We start from the raw sequence: 7,386 nt of genomic DNA on the forward strand, positions 1-7,386 counted from the left end.
TCTGCCCTGCACCTCGGCATTCGTCGGGCGCCGTATCTCATTGTGAGATTTTAGAACTCTCCGCCTTTAACTCGCGTTCATTGGTTTTCTCGTTCGATCAGACAGTTTTGTTACTTAGTCACCTTCACGGTTTTTCTGGTTCTGTGTTCTATTTTTTTCTTTTGGGCTCTCTCATAAACGTGATGTCTGTTGTTACCGCGTCATCTCAAAGTCCGTTTTCCCTCGCACGACACGCAAAACAAGCTTTGACGAACCTTAGCCCCGATAAAGAATATTTTTATTACACACATAATCCCATCTGGCGGTACTGGCAGCGCCGGTACGTATGCCTGACTTCACCGCAGTGGTAGTAGAGTTAGCTGTGGTTAGGGCCGCGCCAAACGTCAGTTTTCTCGAAGCGTAGCGCTGGGCGGACGGCGGGTGGTATGGCGTCGGCGGTTATGGTGTTGAAAAGAGTGACGTGGTGGAACCTTTTCTGCCTATTTTCTGGGTCTTTGAGTGGGAAACCGCGAAAAGGGTTCGGCTCCTTAGAGTGCCGGAGCAAGATCGGTGCAGGTGGCACATGCGCTGTCATTGCTGCCGTGGTCAATGTTAAGGTCTTGGTCTTCTGTGTCGCGCCAGGTAGAAGCCCGTAGTTCTGCGGCAGACTTTGTTGCCTACGGCTAACTCGCTGCTCGTGTATGGCGTTGGTGTCTTCTCCACGCACTCGAAAAAATTTTACACCCGTAAGGGTGTATTTGTTTTGTCTCTAGGGCAACACCCGTTTAGGGTGTTTAGGAACACCCTTAACAATTAGGTGTTTAGAAAAACCCTGAAAACGTAGGGTGTAAAGAAACGTTACACCCTACTTTAATAGGTGTTTATAAATATCCCTAAACAATGGGGATGGATGAAGATGCACCCATGCGAGTGGGGTGTACACTGAAAACCGCGCTGAAATGATGGCACTTTTATGGGTAAGCATGCTTGATCAATTCAAGCGCAATTAATGGGCACCAAAAGCAGAGACAGAGGAGGTAGCGCTTAGACTTGTGTGTTGAGGAGAGCCATTCACAGCACTTCATTCCATCAAATATGCATCACCAACTGGCCCAAACCTCAATTGTTCTCCGGGAGAAGAAGCATATATGAACCATCTCTGCGGCTGACAGGGAAGAAGGAAGATACTGGTTTCACCAACTGCACTTATACCTGCATGCATGCAGCTGATAAAATAAGGTGCCATAGTCTTGAATGAGCTGCACGAGACCAGTGTAAACATGTGTACGTAGACTGTGCCATAAACGACAAAGACGTGGAAGGCACGCTTACACACACACACACGCGCACACACACACACACACAAAAACACACACACACACACACACAAACACACACACACACACCACAGTAGTGCAAGCAGTAAGCTGATTTAATTATTTGTGGGGTTGAACGTCCCAAAACACTATTTGATTATGAGAGACGTTGTAGCGGAGAGCTCCGGAAATTTTGACCAGCTGGGGTTCTTCAACGTACACCGACATCTGAGTACGCGGGCGTACAACATTTCTGCCTCCATCGGAAATGCAACCACCACAGCCGGGATTTCATCCCGCGACCTGCCGGTCAGCAGCCGAGTACCTTAGCCACTAGACCACCATGGCGGGGCGCAAGCAGTAAGCTGTGTCATAAGGTCCAGCCCAACATAATGCTGAAGCAAAAAACAATCGAGCCCATATGTTCACATCTGCCTTTATTATAGAAAAACTGCAAATCTGAGAAACATGACTCTTATGACATTCTGCAACATCTTAAAATATGTCACGGGACCAAGTTTCTTTCTCTGTATACTAAAAATTCATTGTTTTCAATAAATTATTCTCCACAACTTTCAAAACATTTCCGCTAGTCGGGCAAACGACTGAGACGCATTGCGTTTGATTGACACCTATACAATAGAGTAAAAACACGTAGAAAGAGTAAGCGAATTTTTTGAGTAACATTTACAACCTATTACATCTCGCAGTATAAATTTCGACATTAAAAAGAGCATATTCAACAAGGTAGTGTAATCGGGGTTGTAATAATGTAATGTCACTGTTGGTATACTTATAACTGCAAAACCACTCGTCAGTGCTGCTTGCACAATCATCTTCAGCTGCTAAGATGACTGGTGCCTTCGAGAGAAGTGGGGCGAAGCTGTTCTTTCTGTACAGGAAATTCAATCCCAGAAACCTAAAATAAATACACAAGGAACAATGACTGAAATTTGACAAAGAGTGCAACATACAGTGTGCGCCTTGCATATATAACTGCTTTCTTATGTGTAAGTATAAATTGAGTGCATAGAAGGCATATTCAGTGGCATCGGGCTCCACTGCAGTGAGAAATGCTAGAAAAGGTATGTCGAGCAATAAACGCCATAAAAAGCGCACTGTGGAAAAATCATTATACCTTTCGTGCCCTAGATTTGATCATTACTTTACCCTTTCAGCTTGCTCTCGCAGGCAAATAAAAAGGTGCTGCTCCAAGTTGATAAAATTCCATTAGCTGCATGCAACAACCAATCTAATTTAATGTCAAGTTCTATGCTTAAGTATGCATCAACACAGCTGCATGTGTATTTCTGTAGATCTACCATGGTGCTCATTCGATTAGTTTATTAAAAGGAATACAGTACGACGCCCAACAATATATACATATTTTATCCGTATTGCACAAAAGCACAATGCCACAGAGCATATATGACGGTACGCGAATCGAGAAGGTATTCAGTGCAGGTAACATGTAAAATTAAGTACTGTACAGATACTTATTAAAATGCAAATGATACTAGTGTTCTTGAACTGGCTCACATTGACACGATTATATAATGGAAGAATTGGTAAATTGGGTTATTCCACATCAGACGTCCCAGCCATTTTGGTGACCACCGCAAACGTTTTCGATAAAAAATCGCACTGATTTGACTGCATTAAAAAGGTAACTGCTAGAATATTTCGCAGACAATTAGTTTATTGGTCACGTGGCTGCCTCCTGAACTTCCCAGAATCTCGTCTGTATGTTTGAAAAAAAAAATATTTCATAAGTATCTCTTGTTCCATGCCAAATTTGGTCTACAAGTCAAGTGAAGGACTTGCGTAAAGTGTTTGAAGCTCAGAAATAATATTACCATTTTTCGACCACATACGCCTCAAATAATTTAGCCGAAGTGTGTTATACTTGCATTTTTCTATATAAACAATGCACTTTGAAAGAATATCTGAGGAGTGAATGCTTAATCCACATAAGGTATATTTGAAGGAAAAAGTGCTTTAGACCTCTCAAGCTGTCATGCTTTATCAGAAAAAATCGCAAATTTCACAAAATATTTGTTTTGTCTATAATGAGACGCAACTTGCATCCTGCGGTGGTTGAAGTGGAATAGACTTTGTACCTAAGTTGAAGCAAATAAACAGTTCTTTACATGTGCCAAATTTTCTCATAGCAATTTATGTTTTCAGAAAAAGATCACAGCATATCCACGGAGTTAATAATGATGAGTGGGACGTAGCGTTCGTCCGTCTGGACGCACAAACAAATGGACAGATAGTCTGACGCCAGTATGGACAAACTGAAAGACAGACGAACTCACGGACAGACCGACACACGGAAGCCCGGACGCATGGATGCACAGATGAACGGACGAAAGCACAAATGCACGGAAGAACAATTCGCCCCACGAATCATCATTTTGTCCGTGTATATGCTGTGAAATCCAATAACGCTATCTATTGTGGAACTCATCAAGTGGCTTCATAATACTAGACGACTACAAAGGAGGGAGTGACACACGGCCTCAAGAGTTTTGCCCCTAAATAATTTTTTTGAAGTTCCAAGTTCCCCATTCGCCATTAGGTCATACAGCAGCCGACGCCTCGAAGTTCTTCATTGGCGATGATAGAAAAATTCAAAAAAATACTTTATTCCTTGAAATAGAAATTGTACTGATGAAACTTGTGACATACAAAGAACTGTTTATTTGCTTTCAATTTAGATAAAAGGTGATTTTTAGTTGAACCACCACATGGTGCAAATTGCGTCTCAATACGGGCAAAAATGACTATGCTATGAAATGAGTGATCTTTTCTCGTAGACGTTAACAGCTTAAGATGTCTAAAAATATTTTTTATCAAAATATCTTTTTGTGAAGTAAGTAGTCACAGCTACCATATTCATACAAAGTGCAGTATAGCAATGAGAAAATGCAAACATAACACACTTTGGCTAAATTCTTGCAGACGTTTGTGGCCGAAAATTTGTATTAATATTGCTGAGTTTCAAACACCTTACATAAGCTCCTTTACTCAACATGTACGAAAATTGGTACGGAAAAGGTGCGGTCATTGTAAAATATTGTTTTTTTTCACAAACAACCCTCAAACAGTCTGGAAAGTTTGAAAGGCAACCACGTGAACCAAAAGTTTTTTCTCTCCGAAATATTCAAGCAGTTCACTGTTTTCAGTGCAACAAATCAGCACGATTTTTTTCAAACACATTTGCCATAGCCACAAAGTTGGCTGGGAAATGTCGAAAAAAGTGACCCTGTTACCTTCACTCAATGACCATTACATACTGCTAAATTAGGGCCATTTGTTTCAAAAATTCTGTCAGGGTGAGAAAGCATAACTCCATCCCGATGCAGCGTTGGCTGTTCAGTGGGCGTGCGTGTTGTGTTCGCAAAGATATGCTGCCCAGTATTACATTTCGGCTGTAACACATGCTTAGATACCATGCAGTATGTATAACATTAAAGTGTCTTGTGCAACAAAAATAACTAATACTACGCTTCACATAGCGAAAATACCTTTAACATCTGAAGTACTTAGCGAAGTTAAACGCCAAAGCGAGACGATGGCAATCAAACTCTGATTAAAAAAATATTTTGAAACTTACACATGATGGAAACAATCTGAATAAAATGTGCTCGAACGTTAGCAGTTATGTTCAAACAAGCGTTTGCGCTGTTCAAATAGGCAATTCGACCACACGCACAGACTAAACGTGTGTTCAAACAAAAGTCTAGCTTCAGTGCTCAATCCGCTACATAGGCATGGTTGTCAGCAGTGTCACGCTACGTTGCGGGTGAACGAAAATGCCGGTGAAGACAAATTTAACGAAATTGAATGTATTAGCAAGTAGGCAAACTTCGCGAGGCGCACCGGACGCGAAACAATATGCTGTGTTGTCACCCGATGCATCACCCTAGTTATCACGGTAGTGTTACCACACAAAACGAAAAAGAACTGAAAATAACGACATTGACACCACGCCCTTGTTTTCCGTTCTGGGTCTTTTTGTGCGATCAGAAAAAAATTAAATGAACTTCTCACATGCCCAAGCATATGCGTCTTACATACGGTTGATGCCTAGAGCTAACAGGCGCCGTCCCCACACGTATAATAATTTGTAAACTATAATTTATATGCAGCACAAGCAGGACCCGTTAAAAACGGCTGCCAACAAAGGGCACCACAAAAATCTGTTCAATTTCTTCGCTGAACCTCAGCGGCGCACGCTCACTCTGCTTTGTACTCCAAACACTCTAAACAAACAAAAACTTGCGCACAATCACACTTCACCATCATCCCCGTGAAACAGTTCGGACAAATATTCTCGCTAAGTAAACAAATACTGATTTGTCATCAACTACTTGAGAACAAATTGTTTGAAGGCGTTATTCTCGTGCTTGCGCAGTTGACAAAGCGCTTAACCGAACAACGTGAGAGTGGTACTCAATATTTCACTTCGAGTACTCCACAATATGAATCCACAGGTCCAGTGGTCAGGATGGTGCACTTTCGCAAAAAACAGCACTGACAGTACACACTGTGGAGCACGGAGTGCAGGCACATTTCAAACTAAACACCGACTAATAAACTCTACCGATTGAGAAGCCACGCGCACTACGCGCACACACACGAGAACGTTTTTCGCCATCGCACGCAACGACATGTAAGATGACGTCGACCCCTTTCCCGCTCCCGCGCTGTGCGCCCGGCACGCAGCAATACCGGGCAGCCAGGGTTGTCTAGGCGACGAGACTTCATGGCATCGGTGCGCTTTCAGACCGGCTAGATCTGGTTTAACGCTAGCTTCGGCCCTCTGCTGATAGCGTGGCCGCTGCTTTTTTTTTGCGGCAGCGATTTGTTGCATTACATTCGTTCTTTCACAGTGCATCTGAATCTCAGTGAACATTGTGACGGTGCAATGCGGCCAGCACGAGCTACTAGTCAGAACGCGCATTTGTAATATTCACCTTTACACTGTTTTGTTCCTCGGTTATATGTGATACAGCTTACCCGTGCTTGCGGGATCTGAAGAACAAACTTGTGCGTCCTCCAGTCGATCCAAGCCCAAGCACTGAGAACATCCCTTGGTCTCCCGAGATGCGCGTCTACAGCAGCGACAGTCATCATTGCGAGGGATTATCAAGTCAACGCATACATCCACGCAGACGCTTTGAGAATGCACATAAGATATTTCGCTCGGCTTCTATCTCATCACCTCGCATCACTTCGAACTTCCAGGCCCCACTCAGCGTTCAGCGCAACTGTAGCTCAGCATTGCGCAGTGCTTGCAGTGCACTTCATGCGTGCAGCACAGCCGCCAATACCATTATGCTGCCTACACCCGCTCAAAGCCTTTCTTACAATTCCTGGCATCCAAAATAAGAAAAAGTCGTCGCATCTAGCCCTGAAACAGGCCACATTATTCTTCCTGAAAGAGAAGCACAATGGACGCCTCCACATTTACACGGATGGCTCGGTGTCTTCAGTAAGCTCTGTAGGGGCGGTGGTTATTCCCGCGAGGCACATCACAATTAAATTCATGAAATCGCATTTGACGTCGTCTACAGCTAAATAACTTGCCGCCATACGTGCAGCTCTGGAATTTATAGTGAAAGAACCTTCGGGAATTTGGTCTATCTTCTCGGACTCGAAGGCATCTCTTCAATGTCTTATGTCACCCTTTCGCCATGGACCTAATGAACAGTTAGTCGCTGAAATAAGGCTTCTTCATCACCAAGCAATCGAAAAACAGCACAGCATAGTGTATCAGTGGATACCAGGTCATTGCGGTATATATCGCAATGACCGCGCAGATGAGGCCGTTAGATCTGCACACGATGGTATCCAATACACAGCCATCCCGTTCTCAAGAACCGACGCAGCTTCAAGACTTCGTTCGCTTGCACGTGACCTCACACTGGTACAGTGGAACTCAAGAAACTTCACAAACGCGCCCTGCATAACTTAAATCCCGATCTGCAGCTTCGTCTTCCCCCAAGGATATTGTCACGAGGTTGTGATACACGCAGCACTTGAGAGGAAGCACGCAGGAGTCAGGGCGGTGTCAGGCGAACTG

At 43.6% G+C, this 7,386-nt stretch overlaps 1 long non-coding RNA gene across 1 annotated transcript; it reads right to left on the minus strand.

Annotated features, from left to right (window-relative positions):
* Positions 1–1,715: 1,715 nt before the first annotated feature.
* Positions 1,716–7,114, minus strand: LOC142785003 (uncharacterized). Its single transcript, XR_012888811.1, has 2 exons — positions 6,321–7,114; positions 1,716–2,214 (listed from the first exon to the last, which is right to left on the minus strand). It is a non-coding gene; the product is annotated as an uncharacterized LOC142785003 (long non-coding RNA).
* Positions 7,115–7,386: the final 272 nt, after the last annotated feature.

Source organism: Rhipicephalus microplus, unplaced genomic scaffold (assembly GCF_043290135.1).
Source record: "Rhipicephalus microplus isolate Deutch F79 unplaced genomic scaffold, USDA_Rmic scaffold_16, whole genome shotgun sequence".
Taxonomy (NCBI): Eukaryota; Metazoa; Arthropoda; class Arachnida; order Ixodida; family Ixodidae; genus Rhipicephalus; species Rhipicephalus microplus.